The sequence below is a fragment of the Schistocerca serialis genome, chromosome 1, assembly GCF_023864345.2.
Source record: "Schistocerca serialis cubense isolate TAMUIC-IGC-003099 chromosome 1, iqSchSeri2.2, whole genome shotgun sequence".
Classification (NCBI taxonomy): domain Eukaryota; kingdom Metazoa; phylum Arthropoda; class Insecta; order Orthoptera; family Acrididae; genus Schistocerca; species Schistocerca serialis.
This window is the reverse complement of record NC_064638.1, coordinates 914,560,070-914,584,656: the sequence shown is the minus strand read 5'-3', so window position 1 is coordinate 914,584,656 and position 24,587 is coordinate 914,560,070. Positions and strand designations below refer to the sequence as shown.

General features: G+C 40.0%; 1 long non-coding RNA gene across 1 annotated transcript in view; it reads right to left on the bottom strand.

The window, feature by feature from the left end:
• The window catches only part of LOC126412176 (uncharacterized), a 115,468-nt gene extending 103,222 nt beyond the window's left edge, over positions 1 to 12,246 (bottom strand). The window contains exon 1 of the long non-coding RNA XR_007575236.1: positions 12,119 to 12,246. This is a non-coding gene — a long non-coding RNA (uncharacterized LOC126412176). The remainder of the gene's footprint in view (positions 1 to 12,118) is intronic.
• Between the last annotated feature and the right edge of the window lie 12,341 nt (positions 12,247 to 24,587).

Sequence of the window (24,587 nt, the reverse complement as noted above, 5' to 3'; positions counted from 1 at the left end):
AAATACTGACTCGAATTATTTACTGAAGAATGGAAAAACTGGTAGAAGCCGATCTCGTGAAGCACCAATTTGGGTACCTGAGAAATAAGAGAACAAGCGAGGCAATACTGACTCTACGAGTTCTCTTAGAAGACAGATTACGGAAAGGCAAAACAACGTTTATAGCTTTTGTAGACTTGGAGAAAACTTTTGACTATGTTGGCTGAAATACACTCTTTGAAATTCTGACTGTTACAGAGATAAAACACAGGGATCGAAAAGTTATGTACGACCTGTACAGAAAGAAGACGGCAGTTATGGGAGTCGAAGGACATGAAAGGAAAGCAGTTTTTGAGGAGGAAGTGAGCCAGGGTAACACAACGCTAGCAAGAAGTAAAGGAAACCAAAGAAAATTTGGAGAAGGAATTAAAGGTCAGTGAGAAGACATAACGACTATGGGTCTTGCCGATGACACTGTAATTCTCTCAGAGCCAGCAAAGGACGTGAAAGGGAAATTGGATGGAATGGACGATGTCTTGAAGGGAGGATATAAAATAAACGTAAACAAAAGCGAAACAAGGGTAATGGAATGTAGTCGAATTAAATCAGATGATGCTGAGGGAAGTAGATTAGGAAACGAGACACTTAAAGTAGTAGATGACCTTTGTTATTTGGGCAGCAGAATAACTGATGATGGCCGAAGTAGAGAGAATATGGCAATGGGAAGAAAAACGTTTCTGAAGAAGAGAAATTTTTTAACATAGAATATAGACTTAAGTGTCAGGAAGTCTTTTGTGGACGTATTTGTCTTGAGTGCAGACTTGTACTGGAAGTGAAACATGGACGATAAGTAGTTCAGACAACAATAGAATAGAAGCTTTTGAAATGTGGTGCTGCAGAAGAATGCTGAAGATTAGATGGGTGCATCGCGTCACTAATGAGAAGGCACTGAAAAGAAGCAGGGATAACAGAAATTTGTTGCACGACTTGACTGGAAGAAGGGATCGTTTGATAGGACACATTCTGAGACATCAAGGAATCGTCAATTTAGTGAAGGGGGAGGGGGTTAAAATTGCAAAAGGAGATCAAGAAAAGTATACCGTAGGCAACTGAGATCGATGTTTGTTGCAGTAGTCGTTCGGAGGTGTGTGTGTGTGTGTGTGTGTGTGTGTGTGTGTGTGTGTGTGTGTGTGTGTGTTATCACACTGCCGGCCGGGGTGGCCGAGCGCTTCTAGGCGCTACAGTCTGGAACCGCGCGACCGCTACGGTCGCAGGTTCGAATCCTGCCTCGGGCATCGGCGTGTGTGATGTCCTTAGGTTAGTTTGGTTTAGGTAGTTCTAAGTTCTAGGGGACTGATGACCTCAGAAGTCCCCTAGTGCTCAGAGCCATTTGAACCATTTTTATTATCACACTGATTGTTTACATGGAACACGTTATATTTTCAAGAAATATTTTAAACAGCCGGTGAGTTTCGTTTTATTACTACACGCACCACTCTTAGATCAAAGTGGACTTTAGTGATTAGGCTGCACTACAATAAATATCTTGAACCAACTACTACGATAATACGGGAATTACCTGATGTGTATGTTTGCTGGATTAGTAAATGTTTTGTATATGGTGGACAGCGGAAGACAACAGTAAACCACCACCGAAATTTTTGCAGTTTGAACACCATGACCATCACCCATGACAACCGTACAGCTAGAATCTTTGTGCGAAGACATTGGAAGACTTTGGTCCAACCGAAGGACCTTTCCTGGAGCTCACTGTGGACGTGATCACAATCTATCCACGAAGTCGCGGATTAAGAAGAGCGGACAAAGAGAGCTGAAACTCGCAAACAAGGAAGCTCTTCGGGAATTTAATGAGCTTGAAAGATTACTTCTCCACGATATCAGTCTTGATGAAGATCACCAGCATGACAAGCATGGTAACGATTGAAGGAGGTTGTTTCTTCATCTCTTCGGCATCAGAACGACCACAAAGAGCAAAACGCCAGTGGAAGTCACAATTCAAACCACAGGTACTTGAAGAGAGAAGCAATCTGGGAAGAACTAGTCTCCACACCACCCAGGATCACGACAGATACAAGAAACCGCGCACAGAAATTTAACAGAACTGCAGAAGAGATAGATTACAGTTCATTAACGGTGTCTGCGAAGAGATAGAGCCGGCCGCGGTGGTCTAGCGGTTCTAGGCGCTCAGTCCGGAACCGCGCGACTGCTACGGTCGCAGGTTCGAATCCTGCCTCGGGCATGGATGTGTGTGATGTCCTTAGGTTAGTTAGGTTTAAGCAGTTCTAAGTTCTAGGGGACTGATGACCACAGATGTTTAGTCCCATAGTGCTCAGAGCCATTTTTTTGAAGAGATAGAATAACATCCAAACTACACTCAGGTGCGTAAGCTCTTCAAGAAACTCAACAGCGTCACTAGCGAAGTTAAATTTCGTACGTGGGTGGCAGACGACAAGAATGGCAATCCTATCAAAACTAAGGAAGGAAGGAGTGGTGTCAGAAGTAATATTCTGGAATTAACAACAGTATTGTCACTCAAGCAGTTCAGTAACTTACGTTAGAAGCTCCAATAATATGTAGTTAAATAGTGAACGCAGTTCAACATCTGAAGAATTGTAAATCCCAAAATCTGGGGAGACAGTACAATAGGGGTCAGTAACGTACAGATGTGTTGCGTTCATTGTGGAAAAGGGTATGGAAAACTGAGGAGTGGCCGGAAGACTAGTCGAAATCTGTCTTCATCTCCTTGCACAAGAAAACTGCTGAACTACTGCTATCTTATCTCATGCAACCAAAATTTTGCTTTACAAAGCATTTGATTTTGACCTAAAGACATCTTAACTGATGGAGCAACTACTAACGACCTCCCATTTGCCAATGACACCGTGCAAAAGCCTGAAGCGAAGATGAAGTTGCTGATCTACTAACAAAATAAATGATCTTAGGCTGTCATATGGATTGGAAATCGGTTTCAGCAAGTCTAAACTCATAACTAATCGAGGAGCAAAGGTACAGTTCACAGGTCGATTAAAGGAACTGGAAGTTTCATCTGTCGTGTCTCAACGATGTGCGATAAAGGAAGTTGTGAAGATGGGGTGAGAAGCTGAATAACACTAGAGCGAGTGGCTATAAGGCAGCTCACCAGGATCTGTCAGCAGAGAATGATAACGAACAATACAAAGATCCGGCTTGTTGAAAGACTGGTGGGTTCCTTCTTTTACGTTTACGAGACACGGACCCTCAAGGCCAGACACAAGCAGCATATGAAGCATTTGAGCTTTGGTGCTAACGCAGGATGCTGCGCACAAAGTGAACCGAAAGAAGACTAATATGCGCATTATTGATAACCTTTATTTCTCTAGAAACCTTCTTTCTCGTGTCACGAAAAAAAATTTCCAGTTCTTTGGTCATGTTGTGAGGAGAGATAAAAAAAATACAGAAAAAAATCATGGAAGGAAAGATCGAGGGCACGAGACCGAGGGGAAGAGCAGCAAGCAAATGGATGGACGAAATCAAGATGATTTCCAGTCTACCTATTCAGCAAGCCCTAAGATATGCCGGTAGCCGTTCGGGATGGAGACGCCTGTCCATGGGGTCGCGACGCTCAGCACTGAGTACAGACTTGTGGTGACGACAATCATAGTTGTTGTCACAACTGAACCAGATTTGCGATCTGCACAGTTGGTAAGTTGTGTGTAAGGAAACACATTTTTTTTACAGGACTGGATGTATTGAAAAACTGTGTCACACACCGACAATTTGTCAAGGAAATCGTGGCTTTAGTTCATTTCAAACGCCTCGCCGATTCACATTTTGGTGTGCTTAAATTTCTCGCAGCTAAATTTATTTTGAGTTATTATTTCTCCAGGCTTCCTTCACTCTAATGACTGTCATTCACAATTCCGCAGTCATGGCAACTACAGTATGCTCTTCTCCTAGTCACATGTAGGGAGGATATAATATGTAGATTGGCAATTGCAAGCAAAGCGTGTCAGATGAAGAGAAATTTATAAGCATCGAGTATAGATATGAGTATAGATATTATGGAGTGTAGCCATGTATGGAAGTGAAACATGGACGATAAATGGTTTGGACAGGAAGAGAATAGAAGCTTTTGAAATGTGGTGCCACAGAAGAATGCTGAAGATTAGATGGGTACATCACATAACTAATGAGAAAGCATTGAATAGGATTGGGGAGAAGAGAAGTTTGAGGCAGAACTTGACTAGAAGAAGGGATCGGTTGGTAGGACATGTGTTGAGGCATTAAGGGATCACCAATTTAGTATTGGAGGGCAGCGTGGAGGGCAAAAATCGTAGAGGGAGACCAAGAGATGAATACACTAAGCACATTCAGAAGGATGTAGGTTGCAGTAGGTACTGGGAGATGAAGAAGCTTGCACAGGATAGAGTAGCATGAAGAGCTGCATCAAACCAGTCTCAGGACTGAAGACCACAACAACAACAACAACAGTCACATGTAAATTCTGCGCTTCTGATCGCAGGCTCCTGTGCATTCGCAAGCCACGCCTGTAGGACAGACGCCATCTCGACGACAGCTTTCTCACCTTACACAAATAAACAGCTACAGTAAATTTGTATAATCTGAACACCGTCCTTTGTACAGTGATCATTATTTATATTGTGATTTTTATCCTTTTTCGTATTTCCGTGTAGAGTTGTACCACGCAATAGCAAGTAAACACTAATATCAAGGGTAACACTCGGCCAACGGATTTCTGAAATTTTTTTATTGTTTACGGTACTTGAACATCAGAGCTCAAATATCAAAGCTCCATAGCTATTCCACGCATCTCTCAAAAATTCTCGAGAAAATCGACTTTGAAGTTTTCGAAGCTTGTTTTATTCGCTAAAATAACAAAAAGTTTTTTATGGGCCTCCTGGTTCTGTGGCAGCATGCTTACCTGCCATTCAGCTGCCACTGGTCCGCTTCCCAGCCGAGGCAAATTTTTAAACAAAGATGCACGTTCTTGAGCATTTCTGTGAAGCGTAAAATACGCAAACGTGAACAAGAAATTGGTAATAGCTGGTTCAAGCCGCGGTTCCGTTATTACTTTTTTCTTTGTTCAGTTGGAATGCCTACATCATTGAAATATAAAAATTGTCAAATTCATGCTAATTAACACATATATAATTATTTTTTAAGAAAATGCGCGTGTTCTTATTCCCAGTTACATATTGCACACAAAATGTTCATTGTAAACATAAGTTCTTAATTTCTGATTCTTTATAAAAGATAATTAATGAAGGCTTTAAATTTAAAAATAGAACATTACAAATTAAATTTTTGGGGCAACTATTAAAAATCAGATGAAACTGTATTTGGACTTCGGTTAGTTTTATACAACAGGTGTGATCTCACACGAGCCAGTGACAAGCGTCGTAAAAACCCGGAAAACAATAATTCTCAAGGGATCAAGAACATCGTACAAATGCCACTTCCTATCGCGTTTCCTCTCAGTTCACAAGCAATTATCATAAAAACGATAAGTACACAATGAACGAAAAAAAAGAATGACCGAAACGAGTGTCGAACCAGCGATTAGGGTGTAAAATTTTCTGTTTATTTGCTGAATGTGAAGTTATCATCAAGAACATACATAGATATCTCTATGATAGATGCAGGACGAGATGTGGGATGTAAATTAACTAACAGTCCACATGTTTAACCACACATCAATATTGGCCATCATCTATATCAAATCTTTTTGTTCCTTTTTGATGCAGATCTTGCTGCACGGAAATACTATGTATGTGCGTGATAATGACTTCACTGTCGTCATTCACGTGTAGCATGAAACAAACGGAAAATTTTACAGCCCACAACGGATAGCGTCTTGCTTGGAAAGTCTTCTAAAAGCCAGAGTTACACGTTTAAATGGGCGTTAAATGACACAGTTAATGCAATAACATACATTTAAAACGTACACTTTAAAAACATAAAGGCATAGCACATATTTCATTCATTTACTTGTTGAATGCCACTAACTCAACTTGAGGTATTTCATGTAAGTGCCAATGCTCGTAAAATAGAAGTAAAGGAACTGTTTGCATAAATGTTGTCTCTTCCTGTCTGAGGGAACTCGTAAGTGTAGACATTATTATATTTGTGATCCATTTTCTAAAATGATAAACAGCACAGAAACAGTAGAATGTGTAATAAAAGGAAAGTATGTAATGTATTTTGTTATGTCCGGAAGAAAACTGCACTACTTAGGCAGCCTGGCATTAATAGTCTCTGGCTGGTCATCGTGTGCTCTGAGTACAGCTGTGTAAGCCTGTGATGTTCGAAGAATAGCGTTTGGCAAAATATGTATACAGTAATAGTATATGGAGATGTCAGAGAAATGATTTGACACTATGAATTATTTAACGTACTGCAGCACTGCAACAGAAGGACTGAAGGAGAGACAAAAAAATGGCTCTGAGCACTATGGGACTTAACTTCTGAGGTCTTCAGTCTCCTAGAACTTGGAACTACTTAAACCTAACTAAGCTAAGGACTTCACACACATCCATGCCCGAGGCAGTATTCTAACCTGCGACTGTAGCGGTCGCGCGGTTCCAGACTGTAGCGCCTAGAACCACTCGGCCACTCTGGCCGGCGAAGGAGAGATACTCTGAGTCATGAATCCACGGCAACAATTCACGTAAGTTCGACATTCTTTTGTAAAATCTGTTTCTCAATGATTATTTGCGTTCATGTTGCGGCATTTCCAAATTAAATACGGTGTAGAGGACTCCTTCTTTTGTTGACTTTTCTAAAACCCACCATTTTGAAATTACAATGGTTTTTAGTATCAGTAGGGCACTGAAGTACGCAGTTGCTTTACAAACGCTCTTTCCAGCCATTGCAGTAAACTAATAGATTTATTAGCTGCACTGTATCATTTGTGTTAACATCAATACTGCTTCGTGCGTTACTGATGGTGTAGTTTGCATGTACGACTGTGTGACTGAATACCATATTTATTACGATTTCATATTATTCTATGATTCAACGTTACATTATATTACATCCTTGACAATACCTACGTCAACCTTCAACTTATCGTCAGTGTTTTCTTCGTTTCTAATTCCAAGTTATTAGTTTGTGCACTAAAAGTGAGTTCTTATTACTGCGAGTACTGAAAATTTTGTTATAGTATGGGGTTGGTTAGTTCGATGTTCACGGTAACATTTTTGTAGTAAGGTGGGATAATTAAATTAAATAGTAACTCCCGATGACCGTGTTATAGGCGGCGCATACAGTATAATACGACGCGACTGAGAGCGCGATTTCAAAGACGAAACCTGTCTTAATTCGTACAAGTTGCCCATCGAAAAATTTAGTTGAGTAAGCTCATAGAAAATAATTACATATTATTTAATTAATGAAAATGACTCCAGTTGTTGTTGAGAACTTTATTGCGTGCAATTACTAGTCTCGCTTTTAAATCAGGACATTTTCAAGTGGTTCCGAAAACTTGTGGTGTTCAGTGGGGCGCCATGGCAAGCATTTGAAATTCATATAAAGTTCATGTGTATGTGTGTGTTTTTAAAGCGGAATTTTAAGTGCTCATTCAATATAGTGGTCCTTCATTAGTCTAGTACGATCTTTGTTTTGTCTATATGTAGCAAAAGGGACAATAAAACTGCACGAAGAAAGTGTACTTCCTCAGCGACAGCACTGTCCGGGCCTACGCTGACTGCAGTGCTACTGAGTTGCTGCTGGATTTCTGTTTATCCTTCGTGTTTTACCGTCTTCGTGTTTTGCTGTCCCGGTTAATACACTGCTATAAACCGACTATCAGGCTTCACTAATTTGAGAGCGCTAAATCGAATCGACAGGTAGAATTCCGATATGAAAATAATTTTGTTTGTGAAAAGAAACAAACCGGCGCTTTCTGTTGACACTGGGCGTCGCATGAAAGACGTGACGGTAGTAATTGTCTGGGCTGATGCCAGCTACACAATGCAAACATTAGATTGCAAATATCTACCATGTATCATATAGCTTTCACAGGCTGGCAACGCTCACAACCTGCAGAAAAACCAAATTAATAAATATACACGCTGTACGATGGTGATGAGTGCGGAACGCATGTAACAGCAGTTCTATTTCTATAGTAAGGTCAAGTTCAAATAACGCCATTGCAGCGTAAGAGAAAGTGCTTTTAAAAAAAGGTAGAATACTGCCAGATGTACATGTACAACGAAATTTCTTACGCCCTAGCCATCCGCTAACAATGAAGATAAAAACAGTGATTTATAGAATATCTGAACAAGAGGCAGAAAAACCGCAGTAAACGGCGCGCCAACTTTATAAAGAAATACTATTCTTAGTCTATAGCAAACAAAACGTACAAACATATAAATCCATATTTCCAGAATAACCACAGAAGATGCTTTGTAAATAAAAGAGAGACAAGTCTGGTGTAATATTCTCTTTAATTAACTGCAGTAAATCGTAGTACTAATATTGTGCTTTAACTTTAAACCACAAATGTAAATTATTATCGCAAATTATCCGCTCATACATCTGCGGCTCTCTGCCTCGTCACCGATCTTATCCTCGAAGTCAGTATTACGATGGACGTCCGTATCCGCACAAACCTCTAACTATACCTAACGCCAATAAGTAAGGACGTGATTGGGTCATTTAAGTTTCCACAGCCAAATGACTGACGTTAGAATCCCTATGTTATTCACGCGACTCAACATCAGGAGTCTATAAATTTAGACGACATTGTCCATGGAGCGCAGTGATCTAGTGCTAATATTAATTAAAACAACAGTCGACATAGCATAAAATTTGTTTATTGTTACCGGTTTCGGCTTACGTTAAAACCATTATCAGATTTTTTAAGACCACGTGGTATCACGTGAAGAACCGAGGAGTCGCCAGCACCAGCCATAGGGGACTTGAAAAATCTGAGGATGGTTTTAACACAAGCCGAAACCGGTAATGATAAATGTTATTGCGATCTGGACTGTTGTTTTAGTCATTAGAAGATTATTTAGGTTACGCGTTTTTCACGCGCATTATGGAGATCAGCACGTAACTACAGTATGTGCAAGAGACTGGTACTGCTGCGTGGACTGTGCACCAGTGGACAACAAAATCCAATAGAAAATTCTAACTTCAACAGTGAAGAAAATGTAGTTTGCAATATTTTTGTTACAATCGAATATTTACTAATGGGATTATTAGTTCAGATCTTTTAATGATCCAGATGACAATTAATCCAACAGAAATTTTCCTCAAAAATCTTTGTTTATTAAACTTCTCTCTTGCTTCTTTCCAATTGTGTCAAAGTTTTTCAATTATAATACCGCCCTCTTTCCAGACATCAGATGCATATATTTTTCGTAGTGTTAGGAAAAAAAGTCTGAAGTGAAGTTACGCCCACGAAGGACATGAAGATTTTATTGTTGTTCTTAAAACGTGTCGATAAAGCCCCTTAATAAAAATATGATGGAAGATATGCCAGTTACAATAACATGGCAGTTTCATTTAAAACGAGATCGTAATACTGTGCACTGCGCTATTAAATAGCGATTGCTACACCTCACTGACCTATGGACTGGCGTGTAAAACAGTAATCTCTCCTCTGGTTTCCGTCATATTGCGTCCTAGCTTTTGTGTGGGGAAATTTCTCCCCTCCCTCTTCTGCCCCTACTCTTAGCTCTTCATTCGTATTTATGAAAGACTTGCTGCACAGTCGCGCCAGTACCGACTCGGCCGGTAAGATCAAAATGTTTGTGGCGAGCAAGACAGGCGAGTTGCGTTTTGGAGCTGACGTTAGTCCTGTCCAGGTTGGCTGGATTTCACAATAGATAATGAGTTCTTGCAAAGAAAAGCAAATGTATCATAGTACGATAGGAGCTTTTTCTTGCGTTGTCATGTTGACGACAAAGCTACAGAGGGGGAAAAAAGTGGACTTCTGTGTTTGTAAAAAGCATATTTTGTATGGAAAACAGTTTAAATGGAGGCAAAATGAAAAATTAAGAAAACATCCAACAAAAACGAGGAAAAATTTGAGATGAAATTTGAAAATTAAAGTGTATGCCAGCAGTGTACGGGCTGCAGCTTCTCTTGTTCAGCTACCTGGAAGAAGAAGAAGAAGAAGAAGAAGGTGGCGGTGGTGGTGGCGGTGGTGATTATGATGATGAAAACTGCCTCCAAACAGTTTCATACTGAGATCAAAAATTTATATTCATTTTACTAAAAACTTACGAGCCTCGTTAAATAAGTCACAGCTACTAGTCTTGCCTCATTATCAGTTCTGCTAGAATGAATTTCATGCGCCCTGCTCTCGGTATTTGACATACAGTTGTATTTATGATTAATTAATGAGTAATTTCTCAAGAATTAAATCTTATTGACTGACAAACGAAGTTAGTAAAGTTCATATAGCAAACTTATTTCTGAATCATCTGACCTTTATTTTCTATTTGGTAACATTCATGTCACAGACATTGTTGCTATTTTAATCTTATAAATAAAAGCTGAATTCGATGACAAACGTTTCCGTGTTAGTGCACAACTGTTTCAAATCAGTAGTCCAATAATCATTGAATACCATATTTTTCTACGAAGTTTAAAAAAAATGAATAATAAACAGCGGGCAGAAGTAACAATGTTGCAAAGCCTCCTGCTCGGAGGGATTTTCAAAACCTGGATGATATAAGTTTAAGTTGGAAACAATATCAAACATTTGAAAACTTTGATTTCAGAAATCCGCTGTGGACTAATACAGGATTGTTTGTGAATCAAAGGGCCATTCATCCGCAACATGTCGACGTTCGTAGACACAGCTAAACCGGGTAATATTATAATTAACGTCAGGCACGGTTTTTGAGCTACAGAATGCTCCACCATTAGTACCTACTTCAACATAATTATGTTTCGTTAGCATCACTGGTAAATGAAACATCAGCATGTGGCCCACCATACTAGTAATTCTGTAAAATAATTGTAGGAAAAGGTATACTTTTATTACAGAATGGTGAATAATGACATTAGCTTACTTCGTACATCCTATCTCCGTGCTGAATAGTATTCGGCGTGAATTGACAGTTTGGATAGCGATCATATGATGTACATAATTTTTATTTGATTGTCTTGATCACAAAGATTTTTTGAACAGAATTACCGGTCTCCGGGGTTTCCGGGTAGGCCATTGCCACCCTCATTATTATGCTGCCCCGCAACAAGTCAAAACTATGTAGTTGTGTTATTTTTACATTATTATGACTTGTTTCAGTGCAGCAGAATGGAAGATTCTGAAGACGCTAGGGCATAGACGAAACCGATAATTCTGTTCAATAAACTTCGCGATCAAGACAGTTAATCTAAAAATTATGTATACCTCAGTGCTCTTCGTGTGTACACAACACAAATGAATGGAATCATATGTTTAGGGCGGTGAGGACTGTATAGAAGTACAGAAACAGAATCTGACTGAGAGCAGAAGGGAATTTAACGTCATTTACAAGAAACAAAGCCTTATACCACTTTTGCAAGAATTTGCATTATATCAGTGGGCTTAACTGATGTAAACGTTTTGTCCCATCATCTACATCACACTAAACCGAACATGTGAAAATCAAGTCATGTTCTAGTGGGCGTGGTTGATTTTCTCTCAGACATTGTACACGGTTATGCATTTTTGTTATTCCATAATGTGAGAAAGACAATTCTGGAGCATTTACTATGCTCTTTCGTAACAGACTGGTCAGACAAAGAGTAACTCATCCGCCATTATGGTCGTAACATTTAACATTGGCGTAAAAGTAGTGTGTGTGTGACGCTTTCTGCCGTGTAATATGTTTACTAACGAGCAAATTATAAACTGAAGCACAGGGTTATTTATTTATGCTCTTAAACACCACAAATTTTGAAAATTAAGTAACAAAAATTACGTTCAAATGAAGCTACATGTAATTCATTACACTGCAGTGTAGGTACATCTGTTGTCTTAACTTGGATGCCCGCGTATGTTTTTTAGTCTAATTGAGACTTGTTATTTGCAGCACGTGGGCCTTAGATTGATAATGGCAGCACACGGGCCTTAGATTAATAAGCAAAACAGAACATGCAGAAACTCTGATCGTACTTATCGCCGTTCGATTGACGGAGAAGAGAACCAGGAAAGCATTATCGTCAGGAGCTCGGAATTCCTGGAATGCACTGGACGGTTTCCTCGTTTGCAGCTGCTGCTTCATGGCTTCAGTTTCCGTCTCAGGTCCCTTGCGTGGCACTCAGTATACATAATAAACCACTGCACATCACAACGTACGCATTCCGCAATGTTTGCTCCGGTGAGCGGTGAGGCTGTTGCTGGCCGCTGCTGCTCCAGCGTGTCCCGACCTGTCTGGCCGTGTGGTGGGGCAGTGGCGCCGCTTTCGAACTGCGGCGCGCCGCCGACACGCCTCTGTGGAGCAGCTGCGAGCGGGAGTGTCTCGCGACGGAAGGTACTGGGCTCCTTTGACATTAACTGACAGGAATTAGATGTCACGTGACCAATCAGTCTTCTAGTTTTGTTGTTATTTAGTTGTTGCTACTCTTCGTTATTTCTTTTTGCTTTTCTCTCTCTTGGCACTCAAAACAAACATCATGGTTTTTTTGGAGATGTTTTTGCAGCGTGGGTGAGAACTGATAGATAACATTGTAGGCATCTAATGCGACATTTCCGACCATTTTCGTACAATTTAATGCCGCGTACCGTTACCTGACGCCGTATCTCATAGACCTAAATGCAGTTCCGCACTGTGGACACTATTTATTACATTTTCCTATTTCGACGCATGTATATAAAAAAAAGTGGCTCTGAGCACTATGGGACTTAACTTCTGATGTCATCAGTCCCCTAGAACTACTTAAAACTAACTAACCTAAGGACATTACACACATCCATGCCCGAGGCAGGAGTCGAACCTGCGACCGAAGCGGTCGTGCGGTTCCAGACTGTTGCGCCTAGAACTGCTGGCTACTCCGGCTGGCGCATGGATATCTTCAATAGGTATATCTTATATACTCGGTGATCAAAAAGTCAGTATAAATTTGAAAACTTAATAAACCACGGAATAATGTAATAGAGAGGTAAAAATTGACACACATGCTTGGAATGACATGGGGTTTTATTAGAACCACCCCATATTGCTAGACGCGTGAAAGGTCTCTTGCGCGCGTCGTTTGGAGATGATCGTGTGCTCAGCCGCCACTTTGGTCATGCATGGCCTCCCAGGTCCCCAGACCTCAGTCCGTGCAATTCTTGGCTTTGGGGTTACCTGAAGTCGCAAGTGTATCGTGATCGACCGACATCCCTAGGGATGCTGAAAGACAACATCCGACGCCACTGCCTCACCATAACTCCGGACATGCTTTACAGTGCTGTTCACAACATTATTCCTGGACTGCAGCTATTGTTGAGGAATGATGGTGGACATATTGAGCATTTCCTGTAAAGAACATCATCTTTGCCATGTCTTACTTTGTTATGCTAATTATTGCTATTCTCGTCAGATGAAGCGCCATCTGTCGGACATTTTTTGAAATTTGTATTTTTTTTTGGTTCTAATAAAACCCCATGTCATTCCAAGCATGTGTGTCAATTTGTACCTCTCTATCCACATTATTCTGTGATTTATTCAGTTTTCAAATTTATACTGACTTCTTGATCACCCGGTTTATAAATCGCATGTAAACTACGTGAACTGTGATTAGGGATTACTGTATAACTTTGATTACTTTTTGTTTATTGTACGTTGAACGACTACTTGAGATGGAAATTAAGCAGTTCATGCTAAACTAAATCCTTCTTTTGTTCCAACCGCTGACGTCAGGGGTGGGATCGCAGAAACCATAGAAGCCAAGTGTTTACTGAAAGGACAGTCACGGGATGTCAACTTCCGGCAGCTAACTGTCAAAGGAGCCGAGAGCGAACAGTTGCGAGACACTTCCGTGCACGAGCCACCTTCTGGTCAAAATGCGGCGACTCGGCGTGGGCGCGCGTCACGCCTGTGCGTCTAAATCACCCACTAATCACTTCGCGATGAGGTGGTGATGTCAGTGATCAGTTTATTATGCCTACGATGACTATACACATGGAGCGACGACAGGGGCGTCGCCAGCTGATATTGGAACTTAACTAATCCTCGCCTAGTTCACTCACGTTTATATAATAGCTTTTGTGCTTCTCGCCCTTTTTAATTTCTATTTTATTGTTTACTTCGTTTTCGTGATATAGTGCAAAGGTTACATGAGAACTGGATCTTTCTCGTCCGAGTTTCTCCCACAAGAAATATTGTAAGTAGGCTGTTTAGGTTTTTTTATTGGTAACGCCACCTCTGTATGAAAATCACTGGCTGTGCTGTGTGCAGTCTGTGCCTAGTTTGCATTGTTGTCTGCCATTGTAGTGTTGGGCAGCGGCAGCTGAATGTGAACAGCGCGTAGCGTTGCGCAGTTGGAGGTGAGCCGCCAGCAGTGGTGGATGTGGGGAGAGAGATGGCGGAGTTTTGTAATTTTTCATGAACTGCTATATTTATATATGATGATATCAAGGTAAATACATTGTTTGTTCTCTATTAATACCTTTCATTTGCTAACTATCCCTATCAGTAGTTAGTGCCTTCCATAGTTTGAATCTTTTATTTAGCTGGCAGTAGTGGCGCTCGCTGTATTGCAGTAGCTTGAGCAGCGAAGATTTTTGTGAGGTAAGTGATTTGTGAAAGGTATAGTTTAATGTTAGTCAGGGCCATTCTTTTGTAGGGATTTTTGAAAGTCAGATTGCGTTGCGCTAAAAAAAAAAAAATATTGTGTATCAGTTTAAGGACAGTCGTGTAGAATTATTCAAAGGGGACGTTTCATATGTCGACCCTTAGCCTAGGATACCTCACTGGAATCTTCTGATTTTTTTCTTGTAGTTTGTGTAATTAGTGTAGCTATTGTTTATTGCTAGCGCGTAATTATAGAGAGAATTTCCTTTGTAGTTGTAGTTTTTCATTGTTGTACAGTAAAACAGTTGTGGCATGCATGTAGATTTGCACCAAGTATTTCGCAGCTGCGCTGGCAATTAAGCAGACATTATTTCCATTGCTATGTTATTTTATTTTGCTCTTCAAATTGCGCTTTTCTGTGTTATCGTGTGAAATACTGTGACAATAATGACGTGTGAAAAACGTAATACTAGGCTCCAAAGTAAACTGAGAAATGACAGTGAAGACGAAAGCAGTGTGTTAGCGCCGCAGAGTAATGAATTAACTAATGTTCAAAGCAGTAATTTGGTAATTGCGCATAGGGAAATGGAGCGGGCGGCAAACAATGGTGTAGACAGTGAAACAGGTAGTGAACAAGGAAGCGTTATCGATCGATTGGTCGGCAACAGCTCGCCTCAGGAATCGGGAATGACAGAACACAATATTGCAAATACTGCAGACTCAGGTTTTGGGTTCCCACCGTTTTCTCAAATGAGTCAAGACACATTTTCCATTTGTCAAAATGTGAATGTTGCCGGTGCAACTTCACTGCCGAAAAGCACTGAGGAACATGTTTCAGACACCAGTGCATTGTTATTACAATTAATGCAACAAATGGGACAAAATCTTAAAAAGTTAGACACAGTGGAACAAAATCTTAAAAGGTTAGACACAATGGAACAACACCAGAGACAAACACAGCAACAGTTACACACAGTGGAATAAAATCTTAAAAAGTTAGACACAATGGAACAACACCAGAGACAAACACAGCAACAGTTAGACACAATGGAACAAAATCTTCAAAAGTTAGACACCACACTTGAACAAACACGTGAAGATTTAACTACTGAGTTACATAAAACTGAATCGAAATGTCAAAAAGTCTGTAATTACGTGAAAACACAAATTTGTGAGCATTTTCAACCTATTTTTTCGCGGCATGAAAATGCATTACAGAATCACGAAGCAGCCATAAAAGAACTGCAAACCATTGTTCATGAAAATCATGAGACCTTGTGGGCTAAAATTGACTCAGTTGCATCTACCGATTCAGTTACGCAACTTGCAATAACTCAGGAAAACTTAAAGGACACAGTAGATTCGATTTCAACACAAATGGACACTCTGAAACTTGGTTCAGAAAAACACACTGAGGAAATGTTCATTATCGGAGAAAGTAGCCGAACTTTCGGATCAGGTCACTAACTTATCAACAAAGGTAGATGATGATCTGAATGACACAAGACCTGTAGCGTTCACTGACACAGAAGAGTATGAACAAATTAGAAAATTCAAACAGAATCAAAATCAAATCAATACACAGTACAAAAGAGAAATCCGGGAAGTACAAGATCAGCTGACACAGGTAATACAAGAATTACGTATTTCAGAGGATACTCGCGCCCCAATACGGGAAGAGGGACACAGAAATACGGAACAGCCACAAAATAATAACACAGGGCATTTCGGAGGTTATGAAAGAAATTGGCAATGTGCACCGAATTTTGATATGGAACGGCCGACATGACCTAACAATGACCGATATGCGACTCGCCGACATGATGATTTTGACTATAAGCTGTTCATTACTACACGTAAATTCAAAACATTTAAGAATTCTGGCAACGACATTCATCCACAAGCATGGCTCCATCAATTCTCTCATTGTTTTCCTCCCAACTGGTCGTTGGAACACAGATTAGAATTTATGTGTGGCTACTTAGAGAATGAACCAGCTGTAAGAATGCGATCGGTCATTCACGATTGCCACAGTGAAGGAGAATTTTACCATGCCTTCCTCTCAGCATATTGGTCTCAAGCCACACAAGACCGAGTAAAACATGGTATCATAATGATGAAACATTTCGAACAATCTGAATTCTCCAGTCTTGTGAAATATTTTGGAGACATGTTGCACAAGAATCAGTACCTGTCAAACCCATACAGCCCCTCAGAACTCATCCGCATTTGCTTAATCAAATTACCTGAACATTTACGACATATTATTTTGGCAGGACGTTGCAAAGACGACATTGAAGCTTTTCAGGGACTGTTACAAGAACTAGAAATTGACACTGATAATCGCGGAACGCAAAAGCAAGGACACAACAATTACAGGTCACATCCGTCACAATTCCGTGATGACAGACACAATAACCGGACACGACTGGTCTATTCTTACAACGCAAATCGTGACCAAAATAGACACCACCCGTACGACAACCGTTGGCAGAGTAGTAATAATTACAGGGAAAGATCACCTCTCCGCCGTAGTGACTATCACAGAGACAATCAGAGAAACAGACAATATGGGAACCAAAATAATTATTATCAAGGGAGACAGAATAACTTCAGACGCAACAGTTCAGCGCGCAGTTACGATTCAGGGAGAAATTCTCCACCACTTAACCGACAAGAAAGAAACTACAGGAACTACCGACATGACGACAGACGATGTGATCGTAACGACAGACCTGAATTGCATCAGAACTGGCGGGATTCAAACAGAGCAGGTCCCTCTCGAGGAGGTGAATTTGTAGAAGTTAGGTCTCCAAATCCCAATAACGACGCGCGCCAACAAAGAGACAATAGGCAATGACTCACACCGCTGGCAGCCACAAAACGTTCTTATGACACTAACGACGCAGCTGCCGTAGCTAGTAATTACGTAAAAATGGAAGACATTAGGGACATCTTACTCCAGGAACACGACGTAAAACATAACAACATTGCATATCCTGTGATTCACATTACTGTAAATGACGTAAAATTTACGGCAGTACTTGACTCTGGCAGTCCCATTTCAGTAATCAGTGAAACAGCCTTTAGCAAATGCAACAAATCGAACGATTGCCCCACACTTCCGTTACGTAAGATTAAATTACAAGGTGCAATCTTTGGAAAAAGTGTAGATGTACGCCAACAAACCAATTTAGAATTCTTTTGTCAAAGCCACAGCTTCTCTATGAACTTTCTCATTGTTCCATTATTGTCGACGGAAATTATATTGGGAGTAGACTTTTTGAATGAATACAAAGCAATCTTAAACTTTCACGATGCTGAAATAAGTTTAGAGAAAGAAGGTAAGTCAATAGCTTTGAAATTTGAAGATTGGCTCTCAAACCATGACGAGGAAATTAATCGGCTTTACCTTCTGTTAGACAACAGTTCGGACTTTTCTACGGAACTAGACACTAACAATCACTCTGCAAGTACTGACAGGGATGATATCAACGGCGCATTTGACACTAATAAGTTAATTCAGAATAAAATTCAAACAATTGAGAATTGTAATGACACTGATAGGCAGGACCTTTTTGACATTTTACAAGCACATTCCACAGTTTTTACTCATAAAACAGGAACAATCAAGGGATTTCAATACCAATTTCGTGTTCGTGAGCATACTAAATTTTGTGTTAGACCATACGTAATTCCGGCGCATTATAGGGACCGTGTTAGAACAGAAATACAATCTAAGCTTAATGAGGGCATTATTGAGCCTGCAGTAAGCTCATACAACAATCCATTACATGTTGTTGAGAAGAAAAATGGATCGATCAGGCTTGTCTTAGATTCGAGACAAATCAATACGATCATTATTCCTGAAACAGACAGGCCGCAAACGTTGGAAGAACTTCTTCAAAATTTTAATGGTGTAAAAGTGTTGTCTTCCATTGATCTCAGATCCAGCTTTTATCAGATCGAACTTCATCCAGAATGTAGAAAATACACAGCTTTCCTTTGTTTCGGCGTTTGTTATCAGTTTCGGAAACTTCCTTTTGGTTTGAACATTTCTTCGCAGCATTCATTCGTGGGTTAAATTCCATATTACCTGAGTTCTTAAAACGTCACATCACCTTATATGTGGACGATATTCTGATAGCAGAAGCTTCATGGGAACAACATAATCGCATCCTCAACAGTTTGTTACGTATTTTTGCAGAATCTGGAATTACAGTTAACTTGGAAAAGTCTGAATTCGGTAGGACAAAGGTGTAGTTTTTGGGACATATTATTTCTTCTGAAGGGATTCAACCGGATCCTGAAAAGTTAGAAGCAATCAGAGCCATTCCAGTTCCATCCACAAAAAGACAAGTCCGCAGTTTTCTAGGTCTCGTAAATTTTTACCGTCGTTTTCTGAATATGCAAATTCTTGTTACACCAAAACTTTGTTCTCTCACTGGAAAAAATACTATTTGGAACTGGGACGAACAAGCACAGTTGGAATTCAATTCTTTGAAAGAAGCGTTACTTCACTCGCCAATCTTAGCTCATCCAGATCTGTCACAAGATTTCTGCCTTAGCACGGATTCTTCTAAAGTCGGTCTTGGTGCCCATTTATTTCAAGAAGGCATAGAAAATGGCACTACCATTCAGAAAACCATTGCTTTTGCTAGCCGAGTGCTAACAAAATCTGAAAAAAATTATTCCGTTACTGAATTAGAAGCTTTAGCTATCGTTTGGGCATTTAACAAATTCCGTTTCTTTCTTTCTGGTAAGCACGTAAAAGTATACAGTGATCATCGTTCATTACAATTTCTTATGTCTTCAAAATTAAATCATGACAGGTTAAAACGTTGGGCATTGTTTCTGCAAGAATTCCGCTTCACAATAGTTTACATTCCCGGCAAGGAGAACATTGTTGCGGACGCACTGTCACGCGCACCGGCTGGGCTTGAGAAAAGTAACACAGAAGGCAACCTCGAGAAAAATTTCAGTATTCTTTACATTCAGAAAGTCGCCTTTGAAAACTTCATCACCACATCTTTAAAGGACATTGCTCATGAACAAGATAAAGATCCGATTTGGAAAGACATCAAGAGCAAATGGCATGAAAAGACACACACACAGATTCGGCATTATTATCTGGTTAGAAACAACATACTGTTCAAACGCTGCACTGTTGATGACAAGCTATGGTACTTTGCATTCCTGACGATTTTGTTAATAAGCTCATTTGGTACATTCATTTCAGCTACGCACATTTTGGTCCACGAAAATGTTATCATATTCTTCGAACGACTTGTTATTTTAAGAATATGGAAAAGAGAATTCGAAGAGTCTTGTCTATTTGTAAACTTTGTCAAAAGGCGAAACCATCTACTGTCTCACATCGTGCTCCGTTGTTTCCTATCATTCCTTCTAAATTAAAAGAATTTGCTGCCGTTGATCTCTTGGGACCGCTTGTCAGAACATCTAATGGATTTTCGTACGTTCTAGTCGCTGTTGAACTTACTTCAAAATTTGTTTCTTTCACACCGTTACGTAAAGCCACTGGACGGTCTGTATCCAACGCCTTTGTTAAAAATTTCTTACGTGAAGTTTGCCACGTTGCTAAAGTCATTTCAGATAACGGACCGCAATTTAGATCTGCTATTTGGTCACGCACGCTTCGGAATCATAAAATCAAACCTGTTTTTATTTCATTGTACTCACCACATTGCAACCCGTCTGGACGGATTATGAAAGAAATCAATAAGCTTTGCAGACTTTATTGTCACAGAAAGCATCAGCATTGGGACGGATATTTACACTTATTTCAAAACGTGCTGAATGAAATGCCTCACGACTCCACTGCTTTACCACCTACTCTTGTACTGAAGAATGAAGAACCACCGAACAGAATCAGAGAGCTTGTACCTTTCCCGAATGCACGTAAACTTCGACACAAAGACATAATTGATTTGGCTCTTAAAAATATAAAATCTGCAGCAGACAAAAGGAGAAAACTACACGGTAAAGCAAATGCAAAGAAATTGTATATTGGTCAGAAATTTCTCATTAAAGCTCATTCATTGTCACATAAGAAGAAACACTTGAGTCACAAATTCTTTCTAGTTTACAATGGACCATACAGAATCCAACGTATACCACATGATAATTGCGTTGAAGTTGAAACTCTGCGTACTAGGAAGAGTAAAGGTTTACACCACATTTCACATGTAAAACCATTTATTGAAAGATAATCTGCTTTTTAACTTTGTCTTTGCCATAAAACTTTTCACTTCACATTTCTAGTATGCTTTGTCAGACTTAAGAAACTGTTAACATGCAACAATGTTTGAAGTTAAATATCCAGTCTAGAATCTAGGGAACATTTTTAAACAGAAATTACGAATGCATTGTTATGGTGAACAGACGACACAGTGTTGTATTTGTACATTCTTGCTTGTTAGTTGCATGATTACGTAACGACTATCAGGCTTACATACTTAGGACACATACTGGTACTGCTAATGAGATTTTAATGCAACATTTTGGTTTACTTGAAAATACATTCTGGGTTTAATGTACTTTCTGTGAGATACCAGACGACACAGTGGTTAGTTTAAGTGACAACTACACGGTTTTATCACGACGCTACTAATGAGTGACAATTTACAATGTTGCTTTTGTAGTGTTTCTGTTTTATTTCCGCACAGTTTTTCTGTCTTATTCTGCAAAGTAAAACATGTTTTAGTAGTAACTTTTGTGGTATAGCTACAATGAGATTGCCTTTTCCGTAGCACAACAATACGTTACAGCACAGTACTTTCTTCATCATGGCAATAAGCGTAATAACTAAGATATCTATACATAAAGCATTTCACTTTTGTTTATCATGAGGTAAGTACATTGACTTCTGCAGAACTTAGCTTTCGGAGGACGATAAGTACGACACTTCCACAGAATTATCTTACAGCAAGACGCACATTTAGCGCTACAGGACACGCATTTGAGTGATTAATTTTGTACTTAAAACATTTATTTTTAAAGATATTTGAAGTACAATGATACAAAGGTTTTCAGTGATACATTTCATTTCATTGCTGTAATCTGTAACACCTGAGGGTATAATTACATTAATCCTCAGGGGGTTACACACTTACTTTGTGTACCATGTGTGTGGCAACCACAAGGAACCCTAGCTAATATGGTATTTGCTTATACAACTTTACACATCGGTACCATATTTCTCTAACACACAAATTACACAGCTATCTGATCATTTAACTGAGAGATAAACATTTTTTTACTACATCAGTGACACATGTTTACGCAATTACACAGTTGGATAACTTCACACTTATGAAACTGTATTTTGTCTGTACTTTGTAAACTGTTCATATTTTTTCGGAATCATTGTGATACTATGAGAGCTTTGAATGATGTATTTGGTAAGGGAGCATGATTTTAAAGTACGTTTGAGGTAGATGACACTATTGAAATGAGCAGAGAATTTTTTTCAACAGATCGCAACAGATGGCTGCTGGCCATCTCTACAAGGACTACAGTGGGTCTGCATCTTTGATGACCCACCAGTACCATTATTTCTACAAGGACTACAGGTGGGTCTGCATCTTTGATGACCCACCAATACCATTATCTCTACAAGGACTACAGTGGGTCTGCATCTTTGATGACCCACCAATACCATTATCTCTACAAGGACTACAGTGGGTCTACATCTTTGATGATCCATCAATACCATTATTTCTACAAGGACTGCAGTGGGTCTGCACCTCTGGTGGCCCACAAATATCGTAATCTCTACCAGGACTACGGTGGGTCTGCTCTGTGATGACCTACCTACCAATATTCATCAAAACTTCGACTGACTCTGCAGTGGGTTTGCTCTGTTGTGGCCCATTACCTGTCAGCATGTCGAGAGTCAGCACTGTCTTTCCGTTGGAAGGACAACACTACTTCTTCAAGACAGCATGGAAATCCACTACTTCTGTGTGCATTTTCTTCTACAGCTCAGACTTTGAGAAAAACACTGCTATTTTACTGTGATGAATCAGGACTATCTTTATAGACTGTGAGAAAATTTTAGCTTTTGACCAACATTGTATCAATAAGTGTGTGCATTTGATATCTTTGTTATTGTAATTGTGAAACAAATTTTAACAAATATGTATTGGCCAATGCCCAAAAAAATTTGTAAAATTTTTTTGTGGGGAGCATGGGGGCTATGTAAGTAGGCTGTTTAGGTTTTTTTATTGGTAACGCCACCTCTGTATGAAAATCACTGGCTGTGCTGTGTGCAGTCTGTGCCTAGTTTGCATTGTTGTCTGCCATTGTAGTGTTGGGCAGCGGCAGCTGAATGTGAACAGCGCGTAGCGTTGCGCAGTTGGAGGTGAGCCGCCAGCAGTGGTGGATGTGGGGAGAGAGATGGCGGAGTTTTGTAATTTTTCATGAACTGCTATATTTACATATGATGATATCAAGGTAAATACATTGTTTGTTCTCTATTAATACCTTTCATTTGCTAACTATCCCTATCAGTAGTTAGTGCCTTCCATAGTTTGAATCTTTTATTTAGCTGGCAGTAGTGGCGCTCGCTGTATTGCAGTAGCTTGAGCAGCGAAGATTTTTGTGAGGTAAGTGATTTGTGAAAGGTATAGTTTAATGTTGGTCAGGGCCATTCTTTTGTAGGGATTTTTGAAAGTCAGATTGCGTTGCGCTAAAAAAAAAAAAAAAAAAAAAATATTGTGTATCAGTTCAAGGACAGTCGTGTAGAATTATTCAAAGGGGACGTTTCAATATGAAATATCCTAAATCAAACAGCTATTTAGGCTTTCAATAACTGGAAGAAAGAAAGGTCCTCACTATGCACAAATAAGAGCGTAAATTCATGAACAAGCTTTTAATAAGGACTCCAACAACAGTGAAACAGTCAGATCTATAGAACGGCAACATTTTTCGGTGATATTAGGGGCCTGTGATGAAAGAAAGACACAAAGGCTCCAGTACAAAAGGACACTCTTTACTGATTTCTAAATATTGCTTGTTCCGTTTTATATCTGTATTCACTGTCCACTGAAAAACCACGCGGACCGCTGAGAGACGTGCAGGAAGAGATTCATTGAGGTTCTGGAAGATACCGACAGTGATGTGGAACAATGCCGACTCCAGTACTGTGGCTAAATGCGCTGTGTTTCTCTGTTGAGGATCCATGCCGGGTACAGCCCGACTGAGGTGGGTCCACAGATTCTCGATCAGGTTTAAATCCGGGGAATTTGGAGGCCAGGGGAATATAGTAAACGCATCATGATGCTCTTCGAACCACGCACCCACAATGAGAGCTATGTGACACGCTGCACTGGACTGCTGGTAGATGCCATCGTGCCGAGGAGAAACAAACTGCAGGTAGGGATGGACATGGTCCCCAAGGGTATATGTATACTTCTGTTGAGCCATTGTGCCCACCAGAGGTGTTTTTCTTGTTGTGTGTTGATTTTAAGTGGTCGATATATTGCGAGATCCGAAGTCGTTACTCATTCCCTGAAACAACAGTTACCTTCTTTCCCGAATTTCTGGGTCGCTGTCTTGTTTTTTCTTGATGTTGTGGTCCTGCTATGCAGTGCTACGTATTTGACCGCTAACTTCTTTTCCGATTGCAGAGGGGCGAGTGCACTGAGAGAGCTTCTACATTTAAACAACTCACTACGAAATCAGAAAACGCGGCTTTAGTAGTTCTTCTTTATTCAGATAAATCTCACAACAACTGATAATTAACAAAGCTTTCCGGACACCATATTCACACATGGTGCTGCTCCAGTGCTTTATCGAAACCATAAGTTCCTACTTGACTCGAGATAGCCTAGCATAGAGTCCATA